This window comes from Amblyomma maculatum, chromosome 1, assembly GCF_055883805.1.
Source record: "Amblyomma maculatum isolate TAMU_Amacu chromosome 1, ASM5588380v1, whole genome shotgun sequence".
Classification (NCBI taxonomy): Eukaryota; Metazoa; Arthropoda; class Arachnida; order Ixodida; family Ixodidae; genus Amblyomma; species Amblyomma maculatum.
In genome coordinates this window covers 379,060,898-379,075,570 of record NC_139344.1, presented here as the reverse complement: position 1 = coordinate 379,075,570, position 14,673 = coordinate 379,060,898, and the positions used below count along the sequence as shown (strand labels likewise).

Genomic DNA, 14,673 nt, shown 5'->3' with positions numbered 1-14,673 from the left:
TTATGTTTTGTATAAAGATATTCGTATATTCTGTTCCAAAATAATAAAACAAATATTCATTTTGTGCTGTGTACCGACACATTCCGGGAGTGGCCTGGGTCTGGCATAGCGACACCGCACCGTCTTTGCAATTTCCAGTCTTCACTCCTCCGCGCCCGTGTCTCGCACTCCGAACAAACAATAAACCATAGTCTTTTTTTTCTTGTTTTTTTTTTTTTTTTAGTTTAGGTAACATTTTTATGCGAAGCAAGTGAGTGTTCTTACTCAGCTGCATTCATTTGTGATGTTTCTGTCCGGCATATTTCCGTGTTGCGTGAAAACCAATTTGCCTTGCATTTGATGGCGCACCAACATGTATACTAACGTAATGTCAGTGGTAAAAAGAGGCGTCTTCTTGGCCGCAAAAGAATGCGAATACATCAAGGAGCAAGAAAGCAGGAAAGTGACAAAACAAGAAATTAATCAGAAAATGTAATGAGGAGGGATGTACTTGTGAATATTTGTCTTCACGTGCCCGCTCAAGTTTGAGAAATCTCCTATGAATAACAAAAATAGAGGTGGTGGCTAAAATCAATACAACAAACAATCAACCAATAAAAGAGAAAAGATGCCTCAGGGGTCATCAACATAGAAGCCATGAACCTCACTTTGCGATACCTCAAAGCTTGACCATGCATGATTTCAACGTACTGTACTGACATCGTCCCAACGCTCAAGAGATGAATAGCTTTAAAATCCTGAAGCTTCGTAAGTGTTCGTGTTTGTTTCCTAGTGCCTGCCGGCGACATATCGCAGACAGCTTTCACCACGACGGCCAGAGAGAAGTCAGATTGAAGATCACCCCTCATTGAGTAGATTACAGACGCGAAGACGGAAAGAAGGTGATAGAATTGTGACCGGAGTAAGTTGTAAGAAAAGAAGGAGGGAAGGAAGGCGGAGGGCGTTGCTGGCTTGATTACAGACGCCTTCGGTCCCGCGATCTCACGTCGTTTCTGTGTCCGCTTCCCTTTTTTCCCTCTTTAACTGTCTGCGCTCGATTGCCTTCAGCTCGGCTTCTACGAAGGCACCTTACGTACGCTACACATCAAATGCGTCCCGTTTTAGCGGGTGGAGCCGCTGAAAAGAGCTGGGCCCTTTTCGATGCCACAGGGCGTTCGGACTCACCTGCCTTAATGGGAAAAGGAAGCATCGCGCAGCTGAACGACATGCTCTTTTTGCTACGCGGTCGAAATGTCTTCTACTTTACTGTGGCCCTTAAACTAGAGTCGCTTTTCACCTTCATCTCGCGTAAATAGTTTACCAACTGCGGGAATGTTTGGCAGAGCAGAGGCTTCTCTTACCAAGCAGTGCTGTAATGGCAGCTAGTTGGTTTTCCATTACCATGTAGGCGTGCTGAACTTTAACTAAAGACGATTCACTAACACAAGTATTCTCTCGTTTTTTAATTGATTTCTAAAAAAAAATTACTTTTGCGACGACTTATCGCAGATATGACTCGAGACTGGCTAACTTTAATCATCATCATCATCATCATCATCAGCCTGACTATACCCACTACAGTGCGAAGGCCTAGCCCTCCTATATTTCTTCAATTAACCCGGTTCTGTGCTAGCTGCATCCACTTGACCCCTGCGAACGTCTTGACCTCATCCGCCCACCGACTAAATGTAATGGATAAATTTAATACCATTACTCTAATGTTTGTGGCGAGTTGGTAAAATAGTACAAGAACCTTCATGGGGAAACTGTGATTTTTCGGTCAGTCAATATCAGAAGTGTACTATCTTTAATAGGTTACACTAAACAAAAAGTTTCTTGTACGCTTGAGCCGCAAACAAAAAAAAAATTATTTTCCGTTCAAATCTAATGAAAATGGATGGTTGCAACTAAACAAGCCCCACATGTTCCTTACAAATTATATATACTTACATATATGACGGTTAATGCCTTCAGTAACACAATAAAAGAAAACATTTAAGGCACAGAGACAAACAAGGCAGCACATAGTATTCTCTTGCAAACGTACGCTCTGTTTCGAGTGATGCCCCACATCGCTTTTCTCCAAGTTCTTTTTCGCTTTAGTTTACTGCTTTCTATGTTTCGAAACATACAGTACCACTTTCACGAAGGTATATGTGCTGAAGTGGTACTGCCCAAAAGAAAATAGGGCTAGCCTAACGAAGGCACAAATCTAACTTATTATACCGTATAAACAGGCAACGCTCGCTCTACTTATTTAATTTTGCAAGTTGGCCCTATAGGGGGGTCATTGATACAGGTTGACGGAATGCATGCTCATCTATCCACGCCATCCTAACCAAAGAGAGCATGGTCTGCATTCATACTTTAAAACCTGTAACCACCTCTGACAACCCTCACCCCCAGCCCTCCCTTAATCCCTACTCTCCGCTTCCAGCAGCACCCTTCCGTTCGTGCCCATCCACCAGTGCCACGCCATTTGCTACACGAGGTGGCTGAGTGCATCTGACAAGCATCTGCAAAAGCGAAAAAAAAAGTAAGAAAAAAACGAAACCAGCTTCGGCGCTCACACTTATAAGGTAGAGTGGAAACAAAAGACGCACAGTGTACCGAGTGCCCGTTTCGCCCATTCCCTCCGTCGTACGCAGGCGCGCACTTACTCTAGAAATGCATTTCATTAGGAAACACGCTCGTGCAGCCGTAACACATGCACGCAAGACGCGCTGCGTACAGCAGTCAGCGCGTGCGCGTTCCGACAACAAAGGCGAAAGCACCGCCATCTCATCGCCGCCAACATCAAATTTGCAAAACCCCGCTAGCGCCTTGGGCTCCGTCCTTTCTCTTTCCACTCTTTCCCTCTCTCTCGTTTTATTGATGCTCACGCTCTAGCCGTGCTCAGCTCTTCATTCGCACTTTTTTTCCATATGCGTTGGTTCATTCTATTTTTCTCTTGTTGGTTTATGTTTTCTCACGCTCTGGGCCGATTTTGCATCTTTGCTCGGTTCCTTTTGCCGGCGCTTTTCGAGCACCCCTGGCTCGTTTCGATTGTACGCATTGAGAAAGAATGTTTCTCAGGAAAAAACGACGCGCGTGTGTGTACCAACCCGCATGGCTTCCACCACACTGCCCGGCCTGTCGCCATGGCAACCATTTCGGGCGCCCACAGCTTGAGCTCTCTGCGTCTCCCTTTCGAGTGCAGGAGCTTTAACTAACTTTTGCTCGCCCTGCCTTTTATCCATTTCACTATATTGACGCCGGCAATTCTTTTTTTTTTTTTTTTTTTTTTTTTGCCTCTCGTTGCCAGCTACAAAAGCGGCCACTGCTTGGTGCGTTGAGTACCAGGGAGCAGCGTGAACCAACAATGGCATTCAACGCTCAGGGCGGTTAAGGCCTACACGCTTCATCGCCGTCTCGATAAAATGTCTCTCGGTGTTTCTGTCGTGAATGCTTGAAGAAGAAGGTTGAAGAGGGAGCGTTGCAACCAAGAAACTCACGTTGTAAGCGTCAAATGATGTAATGCGACGTGTGCCGAAAACCGACGAGAGGGGGGGGGGGGAGAAAAAAAGGGGGGGGGGAGGTAGGTGTAACTATTGCCTAAGCAGCCGCCGCAGTCGCTTCTCCGGACAGCGTTGCTGGAACGAGTTTATTTTCTTCCTCGACTCACAGTTCGTGTAACTTTCATTTGCCTGCCGGCGACAGCGATGTAGTGTAGCTGAAGACAGTCTTCATTCTTGCTTCAGTTATAAAAAAATGCGAGATTAAAAAGTACAATAAAAAGGTCTCGTTGATGCATTTGACTTCAGTACGCTTCATTGCAGTAATCGCCCCAGTCGTGGGCATTTCGGTAACTTCAGCCCTGTAACTGTCACTGCTGGTGCAAACATAGCATAGTGAATATTTCAAAATAAGAACAATGTTTGCGAAATTCTGTAACCCAGTGCATTTCGTGAGCTAAACAAGGTATTTTGATTTCAATCAGAGAAAGAATCGTACGCAAATTCTAGAGCACAACAATGTGGTTACAAGCAAAGCATTAAAAATTAACCAAAAAATTTCAAACCTATACGAATCAATACTCCTCCTGCCGTAGCATTAAGTTCAACACCAGCATCTTAATTTTGTGCTCCCGTTGATTACGATGTGTTTTCATAAATTTTAATCCTTGCTTTTTATCAAAACAGTTTCAACGCAGTTCAGTGCTATTAGCTCAACTACTTTTCCCAAGTTAATGCACTCTTAACACCGTCAGCAATGCTACTTGAAAAGAAATGAATGTTTAAAAGGACTGTTTACAACACCATTTTGGAGCAGGTAAATTCCTTTGTCTTTTATGAGTACCTGCCCAAGAAGAAGAAATGGACTCACAAATCTCTTGCTCACAAATTGAAGTGGGAAATAGCTTCTAACTCCAGAGGCTAAGAAATTATTTATCGCGCACTGTCCGGCTCTATAAGCCTCGGCAGGAGCAAAATCTAAGTCTCACCCGCATCTCAAAACCTCCGTATATAAGAAAGAGCGAAGAGAACTCTAAAGAGTTAATGTGCCCTGCTTTGTACGTTTTGAGTTACCGCTTAGAGTAAGCGTAGGTAAAATTACTGCACAAATCTAAGCCATAAACGGGTGCTCTCCTTGAAAGTCCTCAGTGAGGAATTATGTAGATCTTCAAAGAAAAAAATGTTAGCGCTAAAGGAAGCGCTTTGTGCGACATAGCAACTCTCATTTCTGCGCCTGCAATTAAACAACATTTTTGTTTGTCTCCAGCGCTAAGCAGCTAACGCTCTCACCAAAACGCCGGCGTCGTTAATTCGTGGCATCGCTACTTTCTTTGAAAAGCTAAACATTGCGAACCTAGAGCGTGAGGAAGAAAAAGACCAATGCGACGGAAGCGCTTTACTTTTGTCCGAGGCCGGCCGTCAAGCCGCACTGTGCTTCCACAGCCAAGATTCACGCCCGAAGGACAGAACGAGGGCGACATCGGGGAAAACAAGATGGCAACAAATAACGAAAGAGGGAGCGCAGCACGACCACGGAAGCGAGACCACGCCTTGTCGACCGCAGCACATCGGCGGGCAGTTAAAAGAGCCGGACGGCCGTTTTACGAGCCTCCCATTGCTGCTGGCCCCGTACGTTTCCAAGCGGCTCCCTTTCTCCCTACCTTTCCCCCTCTCTCTCTGTGCCGTCCTGAACTAATCTCCAGCAAAGAAGTTCCGGTTCCCTGTTTACTCCAGCGATCAGATGTGCTCCGCAACAGCAGGAACTTGCGAAAAAAAAAAAAAAAACACAGCGGCAAGGAAATAGTTTTCAGGACCCTGTTTCTGCGTGTCTTTAAGAGAGGTTTTCCCATTCGCTTTTCTTTTTCTTGTACAGTCTTTGTCACAAATGTACGGCCCAAGGGTTCGCTTCTGAGCCCCATAAGGAGCCTCCTGGAAGCAGCACTGGAATATATGGGTAAGCCATTGGAGAGTGAGGACGCGATCTGTCATCTACGAGATTTCGAACACTGGAGATGCGCAACGAGCCCACTTTCGGCGCTTAGAAGCAAAGTTAGCAAAGCCCCGAAAAATATACAAAGACTACATCCTTCGGAAATAAGAATGCCTCGTGAGTCTTGACTGCAGAGTGAATAATTGCAATCAGAACAGACATTCGCCGTGGTTCCTTCTTTTTAAATTATTGGCAGCAACGTCATTCGCTGCGAACGTCCTCGTCTTCGCATTATGTCAAAACCGAAATCGCTTGCCGCCTGGTAGCCAGCGGAAAAATTATGCAACTGTAGTGAGGAAGGAAGGTGGTTCTTTCGAATATGTCTCGCGGTTTCACCCTGGAACAGATCTGAGTGCGCGATGGAGTAGGCGCTCTGGCGGGACTGAAACGCGCAGAAGCGAGCATAAGAAGCGCTATTCGACGCGATTTCCCACAGTGCCATTCGTCCATCGAAAACTTGCACGCACATTTTTAATAGTTGTGTGCACAGTCTCTCCCAAAGGTAATCAGGCCGCACGGCTTGCTTCTCACTTGCACAGTAGCGCCACTACGATTTACCTAAATATTAAAAGGTCAAATGTGAGAACGTGCGTTCTCCTACGTTACACAGATTTAATGCGTAAGTTACGTCGTAGTAGCTTCGTTATCGGGCTAAGACGACCTGGCTATTTCCAGTGAAAGCTATACTTATAGGGGTTGGCGGGTTTCATTTTTTCCTGCAACGCATTTTGATGTCTGTCAAAGCCTGGCAATAAATTAAAAAAAAAGTTTAAAAGACATGCACAGAACATCAGAGTATGCCATGTCTATGTAATCAATATCGCACAGTACGCCGACGCAAAAAATAAATAAATATATATATTTACACGCAAAGGTTCAAGCTCTGGAAGCAGATACGCAACGATGAATCTTTATCTCAGTCGGGAATGCGCATGGGACTTAAACCGTTGTGTAACTTTTCAATATAAATGACGAAGCAAAAGCTGATCGGTCGAAAATGTTCTTTCCACACAATTGTTGCCAGGTCTAATTAGTTCATTTGTGTGCCCCGCACCTTCTGGGCGACTGTTTTCAACACCTTAGATTTAGTTGATTTACTCAGACTTTCACGTTAGCATAATTGTGACAGCAACAGAAGCAACGCAGAGAAAGATATGCTACTTTTGTTCTTGTTTTGTGTGTGTGTGTGTGTGTGTGTGCGTGCGTGCGTGCGTGCGTGCGTGCGTGTGTGTGTGTGTGTGTGTGTGTGTGTGTGTGTGTGTGTGTGTGTGTGTGTGTGTGTGTGTGTGTGTGTGTGTGTGTGTGTGTGTGTGTGTGTGTGTGTGTGTGTGTGTGTGTGTGTGTGTGTGTGTGTGTGTGTGTGTGTGTGTGTGTGTGTGTGTGTGTGTGTGTGTGTGTGTGTGTGTGTGTGTGTGTGTGTGTGTGTGTGTGTGTGTGTGTGTGTGTGTGTGTGTGTGTGTGTGTGTGTGTGTGTGTGTGTGTGTGTGTGTGTGTGTGTGTGTGTGTGTGTGTGTGTGTGTGTGTGTGTGTGTGTGTGTGTGTGTGTGTGTGTGTGTGTGTGTGTGTGTGTGTGTGTGTGTGTGTGTGTGTGTGTGTGTGTGTGTGTGTGTGTGTGTGTGTGTGTGTGTGTGTGTGTGTGTGTGTGTGTGTGTGTGTGTGTGTGTGTGTGTGTGTGTGTGTGTGTGTGTGTGTGTGTGTGTGTGTGTGTGTGTGTGTTAATTTTGCGTCTGCCTTAATGAAATTTAAACCAACGTGGAGAAGGCGCTGAAAGGTGCCAATCTCAGGTGAAGACAAGTGTTCTGATCAAAACGTTTGTTAACGCACTGAGGCATCCCTTAGGTCTTGTTCATTTTGCTTTGTGTTCAACAAATTTGAATCATTAGTCATCATCTTCCCAGCATACTGGCGAGAATTTCTTACACCCGGGCTGCACTAAACATGAACTTATACAGTAATGTCTGCGTTTTTCTTCGCGTGCTCCCCCACCCCACCCCCCCCATTCCTACTCCCTTCCTTAGTCAGCATCGCATATCACAAGCGGGAGACGGGATCTTCCCTGCAGGAATATAATACAATACGTATAGAACTTATAGAACGATCGCGAACAAAGTTCGATCTCCCTTTAAGGTCAGAACATACAATAGGCACGTTGTCCCTTAAGACCCGGGTGTGGAAGACCTAACGTTTCCTTCCCCCGTTTTAGAGAACAAAAGACAACCTAAACGAATATAGACTGATGGATTTCAGATTCCATTTCTCACGGCGGGTTGTTCTTATCACCGCATTGATCTCAGCTGCTTTTTGCGGCTTTTGTCGGTTCATCTGCCTCAAGGTTTCTGCCAGCGGAATCGTAAAATAAATATGCCGAATAGACGGATCAAATTTCACGATGCAGCATTTTTTTTTTTGCCCTTGTTTTTACCCCCCATGCCTATTACCGAGACGGGGAACAGCGCTCCTATTGTCATGGCTGAAGCGGGGGCAACTGGGAAAGCCGCGTCGGGTGTGGGGAACAATGTCAACCCCGACGGATAACTTATTATATTTTATTTTTTCCCCCCTGCCAGCTTCGGCAGATAGGCCGCACGCTCCCTTCTTCTTTGTGCGCTTTCAATGCGCGCCTGTAACGAAATAGACGACACCAAGCGGGAACCGCGCGCTTTTGTGGGTGCCCTGCGACGCGTACTCGTATATAAACAAGGCGAAACGTCTGGGTATGACTGCGCTGCTGCCTTTTTCTCTTCCACCTATTTTTTTCCTCTTGGGCCCCTGACCATAACTGCGCCAATCGCGAGAGCGCCGGCCATGGAAGATGGCGGCGCAGGCTTAGCAGCGCATTCCTCGCTGGATACCTACCTTCTTTCGCTCATTGGATTTCCACCGCCAGTCGAGCCTTTTGTGAGCCAGCCAGGCGAGCTCTTTGTTAAATGTATGGCGACAAACGCAAGGCTTGCGTGCCGTATGCGGGCTCTTCTTCCCACCCAGGCAGCGAACCGAGCTATTGCCAAAGCCAAATAGAAGCGGTGCTTTCTTTTAGACATTCACTAGTGCAAAATTTAGGAACATTTCCTAGTGTTTTCTACAAAATCGTGTCATTTGATATTTGCACGCCATTTGTATCATTTTCGTTATCTTTTCATGCCACTAAAACAAAAAACACTTAATTTTTTTTTCAAGCTCCACACTTCTATACTTTGTTTTTGGTCCAACTATGCAATCACCATGAAGAAAGAAGATACCCTTCTTTTCAGTTTCTACTTAGCTGCAAAAGGTTCGCTGATTCTGCGTAAAAAAGGAACTTCCTTAAGGTATGTCACCACTTTTGAAAAGGCATTTTTTTGTAAAAATGACATTTTTTCTTTTTTTGATTTAGAGAGTCCCCAAACATTCAAGAATGTTTTGCAGCAAGAATCATGTTCCTGTTTTATTTAGTTCAAACGTTATAGCTAACTTTCCAACAGATGATGAACAGTTCCGAAACCGAAGCTGATGTGGTTTGGTAATAGAAACTGATAACTCAACGATAATCTACGGCGCATATTGAAACTTTACTGTTATTTTTTAGCCTCATATGTAAAAGATTTTTAAAGGCAATTTGTAAGGCTTTGTTTTTATTTTAATATTTCTTTAAATTTCCGCAAGGGGGGTGCATGACGCTACTAACGTCTCTGTTGTTTACTTTGCGTGTGCTTTGTGCTACCGCATTGATTGCTGCCGGATTCCTCCTTTTTATAGCCATTATTTTTAGTAGCAACAGTAATAACATAGGCTGGACGTTTTTATAAGAAGGCATGGCAAAGTGCAGGGCAAAAAGGCGATTGAAACGGAAGTTTCTTGGCAATCGACACACAAGGAATGCTCCGACCGAAGACCATGCGGTCGTGATTGTATCGGCGAGTGCTGCAAAGCTTGGGAACTTAGAGAACAATTGTGAAGTGCCGCTGCAAGAACCCCTACTGCAAAGTACTAGAATTATTGATATGGAGATCCTATCATCTGTTTTTGCAAAACTGGCCTGCCCGGAATGCAAGAAGACGTCGCTCACATTGGAAGAATGCTCGCGGCTTGGAATATCGTGTTTTTCACAAAACTTGATTTCTTGCACTTTCTTGTTGTGCAAACAGTTGTAACTTTGAACTGAAGGAACATTTTTCAATGAAACTTTTCACGCTCGTTTCTCTATTACTAGCCTGTGCAACGAACTAGGATGAATGAAATCGAATGGTAAGTTTTGATGTAATCATGTTTTATGCCAAGGAATGCAAACAAAAATGACACATTTGTTTGTTTTCTTTGGAATTTTTTGTATAATATGATTCCCAATTATCGGATGGCAAAGATCCTAGTTAGTTGCACAGCCTGGTTATTTGGCTAACTGTGTGCCAAAAAGTTTAGAATTTCTGCACCCCATTGGCTAGTTGTGAATGTTTGCGTAACAGCCATGTTTGGACTATTTTGTCAATAACAAATTCTAGCATCATTTTATAAACTCTTTTTTGCTTTTGAATATCATATAAAACGATGCTTTATAACGTCAGTGTGAAATAAAAATTTAAAGGTCAAAATTTAAAAAAAAATTATCAAAAAGGTGGTGACATACCTTAACTGAATGGCATTATATTTAGTGCAGTCTTTTCTCTGTCCCTTTATTTTTTTGCAGGCGTCAACGTCCGTAGGGGCGCATTAAAGAAACGGGAGAGCTCAGGAAAATGTACCTTTGACTCAACAGCTTTGCGTGTCTAAGCATGCCAGCCCTTGTTTTCGAAAATGCAGCGAAGAGCACTACCACTGACTATACGGTGTCCTGAAGCAGAGGCAAGCGCTTGGTCTGCCATCTTATCTCCAATGTTTTTCCGGCTTTCGTTCGCGTCTTGACATGCCGTTGTGCAAGCTATTACACGGACACTGGGAAATACATTAGTGCTTTAATAAAAGCCTGAAAGACCCACGTCGACATGCCGCTAGGAAAGTAAATAAAGAAAAGAAGAATCGCGCTTCTTTATTTAGTCGTCGTTATTTTTTTACCACTAGTGTCGTTGCGAAACCATCAACTGACTTCCGCGAATGGGTCCTCCGCGAGTCCCTAATCGGCCCACCATCTGGCGTCGTTCCACGAAGAGTGTTTCCCCGCCTATTGCCTCAATGATGCATCGCTTGGCACTTGCTGGGGGGAGAAGAATGCAGGCCACGACCGCCGGTGTAGGTGCGAGAACCTCGCTCGGTAGCCGACGTGAGAGCACCCGTGACAGCCGCGCGTCGACAAGGGCTCGTGTACGCTCCTCCGCAGATTTCCTTTCCCACTAAATAAATGAACAAAGCAAAGGCGTAAAGAGCGCCACACTCGCCCCTTCTCCCGCTCGGCGTGTCGCCGCAAACTCGTAAAAGCGTCACCATCCTAGACGCCTTGTCTGGTATGCGGGGAGGAGTCAGCCTAGCAGAACTGCCTTTTCGCAATCACTGGCAAGTAACGTGCGTGGTCGACTGATGGCAGAAATCGCCTAACTTTAATATTAAGCATGCTTTGAACGCAGTTCTGATTAGTTTATGATTGACTTTGCAGTATGGTTGAGAGCTGCGTTTCGGTTTGTTTCAAAAGCGTCAAGTTCGGACGTTATTACCCTGGGCGCGTTGTAGCAATATAAAGTGGTTTTAATTAGCAATAAATTAGCAATGACATTGTAAAAGCATTTTTGTGAACAAATTCCTGTTTCACAGTTCTGGTTACGATCTCCTTAGAGGACTCTATAAGGACAGCACTTGCAAGGTATTCATAATATTGAGAAGTGCATTGATTCACTGGCATTGCGGTACAGTGGAAGAGCCTTATCTTGTCGTTTCACATTATTTTATTGCTAAAAACGAGCTTTGTTTAAGTAAATGGTTATTCTATCTTGGGTTAACTATTCTCCTAAAATCTGAATTCTCGCAGTTCATGTCCACCCAACTGCAAAAGTAAGATTTAGCGCTTTTCATTTTTTTTTTTTTTTGAAGTGTGGAGGGTGAAAACGTACTTTGAGCGCTCAGATTAGGCATGTTGGTGATTGTACAGATTCCGCAGTTCGAAATGCGGACAGTTGTCATTAGCGCGAGAGGTCTCATTCTGAGCGATTTTAGTTTCAAGGTGCATGTTTACTGTGTTCATAACACTCGGCAAGCTTCGCAGCTCCTGTCGGCCGCATTTCTCGAAGCAACTTTCATGCGTTCAGCGGCAGACAAGCTGACGAGCAGCCTACGTTTCATATTAAGAAGTGAAATGGTTCCACGAAATAAACCGACGTGAACGAAAGGCGCCCTCTAAGGTAGCAATTCCCTTCGAATAATTCAAAAAGCCTGGAACTGACTGATGTCTCAGTAGACGAGTTCAGCTATGCGTCACGTAACCGTCCTTTCCCCTGAACCCTTCACCATTTTGTCAGTCGCAGAAAGTCACGCATTTCGACCCCAGAGCAGTCGAACACAGCGAGCCCGCGTATCGCTGCTCTCATAGTCTCGAGGAGAAAGCGCAAACTCCGCGAAAGTTGAAAGGGGCTAAGCTTGTACGTACCTCGGGGGCTTGCTGGGTCGACGCAAGCTACTCGGCGGAAAACGCGGTCGCGCCGAGCTCATTTGCGTTCCACCGGGACGCGAGAACACTCGTTTACGCCACAGACGAGAGCTTCTTGTTCCCGCTCGTTCTCTTTTCACCCAAAACAAGGCTCAGCTGAGCTCCGGAGGATGCCGGGCTAGTACATATAACATATAAGAACCGTCGATACGTGCACATTGCGCGCGAAGTGTGGCGCGTAACTGTAGAAGAGAAAAGACGCATTGTCAAAGCGTCTGTTCCTCCTCCTCCTCCTCCTCCTCGTCCTGTTTCTTTCTGTTTATAAGCGTCTGCATGCGTGCGTGCACGCGTGTGTAAACATAACATGAATATCTTACTTCCGTGTTCTTTTGTCTCGAGAGTGCACGGGAAGTTCATTTCTCTAGCCTACCTCGTGTGGCCTCCCATTTGGGAGATACACAAGCTGAACCCATCGCTTCAATGGAACCCAGATGTTGACTTCTGAGATGACACTAGTAGAAGCTCTCTCGTGGCCGAACGCGCGACACGTGCTGATGTGGCTTGCACTGGGATGCACCGTTTACCAGTGTCGCTCGTGTTTGCGGATGCGCCCTGGCGTGTCGATGGGATTTGCAGCCGGAAGAAGCACAGAAAAATACGCGCAGTGTGCAAATGTTAGTTTGTGTGCACTTTATGCACTCCGAGCTCGGCGTTTCAGGATCGTCCTTCAGCTTTTCACTCGAACCTCTCAAACTCAGAGTATTTCTTATTTGTGCAGTTGGCGTTTGACTTCGGTCTTGAGCTGCACTACTTTCCAATCTACGGTAAACACTCCGCATTCGGGAGCAGATCTCCTACACGTGTTTCGCATGAAGAGAGATTTAGATAAATTGTTTCTCTTCGTTCGAATGATTCCGACACGAAAGTCAAAAAGTGGAAAAATTTCCCTTTCGTAATCCAGCTTTGCGGGTACATTTATTTTTCATTGGCCTGTACTGCGAAAGCTATGAAGACTTTTTAAATGAACTTGTGAACGTGATTACAGCGTCTATAGTTGGCTCTCATTTCTAGGGATAGTAAATAAACGTGCAGTATAAAATACAGACAAAATCAGAAAGGCAAGAAACAATTGGATTTTGTCGGTATGAAAACAGTTCTGAGCATAGCCAAATAAATAGCTTGTTCTCATGGTCGAGGGAAATTTCAAAGATAATAACTACTTGAAAAAGAACTTGGGTATGAAATAAAGGTAATGTGGCATCGACAAATTTTATTTCTACATTTAGTGAAAAAAAGAACGACGAAAAAATGTTTTAAAGGAAAGAGAAAAACGTGGTTTCCCTGCTCCCACATCGCCAGTAAAACTCCCAACAAGAGTTATAAATATGGGTTTAACCAATTGAAGCGTATCCAAAATGTCCTCGTATTTCTTAGACTAAGCATTTAATTCCATCTAAGAACCTTCAATTTGAGACAAAAAAATTAAATTTCAGTTCAGTTTGAGAACTGAAAATTTAATAACAAATTACGCTGCAGCACTTTTAATGCTAGATAAATACTGTTACATCAGAATAGCTTTGTGTGCAAGTGCAGTTTATGTGGCGCCGACAAAAAAGTGAATTTTCAGTTATTAACACAAAGAAGTATGTATCGCACTGCAAACAGCTATACAAGTTGTTAAACGGTGCGATCATAAACAAAGTACTTACCTGGTGAAGACTTGTAGAGTTTTTCACGCGGTTTTAAAGAAGATAGAGAACGTCCTGCAAAGAAAAAAAGAATACAATATGGTCAAACTAGAATAATATCACCTATGTCATTGTTTCTTTTGCCTTAAGTTTTCCAATAATTTCATTGCCGGAGCCAAAAATATGGTTTGAGGGCGCACACCGAAACACGCTCTACTTCACTATTGTTTCATAAGGTAACAAAAACAGAGCAAGAAAGAAGATATGAAACATATGCTGCAAATATACATCCAAGGCTATGAAAGGGCAATAACGCGCACTGCTGATTTTGAACTCCGCAGGTCACCCTGACCTGTTTGTCGCTCATGGAAGACTGCTTTGAAGGAAAAGAAAAGGTGCGTTCAAAGCATCTGCTTAACTTGTCGAGGCCAGCGTTTTTCTCCCGAAGCCCCGCAGTAAACATTTTGAAAACAAAATTGAAAAGTTAGTTCTGGCGCCACACAATACCCTCTAGGATGTAAGACGTGCTGTTGGCACCCTGCAGCTTGGAGACACGAGTTGCAATAAGGTAGGGTACCCAATCACTAGAAAAAAAAAAAAAGTAATATCAAGAGCAAGTTTCTAAAGGCGCGACGCCTACATTCTTCACTCCTCATCCCACCGCTTTTCTAGCTCAGAGGAAAGCTCAAACGTTTTTCAGCGCTGACCACACTCCACCTAAACGCCTACGTGACTCCTTTGTATGTCACCCGTTCGGCTCGCAAAGGGAGATGAATGCGTCACACAACCGCCAACCACACCTAGCGATCAAGTCAGGCTTACGAATCCCATTTTTTTTTTTAGATCAGTTGAGGAAATCAGGAGTTATGGTCGCTGCTTCTGTAGAATGGTCCTAGCAGTACGTTAGTATTATTTTGTTAGATAAAAAAAAAAAAGAAAAAAGAAGCCTTCGGCCTAAGATTCCCCGCGGATTGTGAA

General features: G+C 44.5%; 1 long non-coding RNA gene across 2 annotated transcripts in view; it reads right to left on the bottom strand.

The window, feature by feature from the left end:
- Window positions 1–14,673, bottom strand: part of LOC146208332 (uncharacterized) — a 674,483-nt gene that overhangs the window by 195,457 nt on the left and 464,353 nt on the right. For both annotated transcript variants that reach the window (XR_014704761.1, XR_014704764.1), the window contains one exon: window positions 13,717–13,770. This is a non-coding gene — a long non-coding RNA (uncharacterized LOC146208332). The remainder of the gene's footprint in view (window positions 1–13,716; window positions 13,771–14,673) is intronic.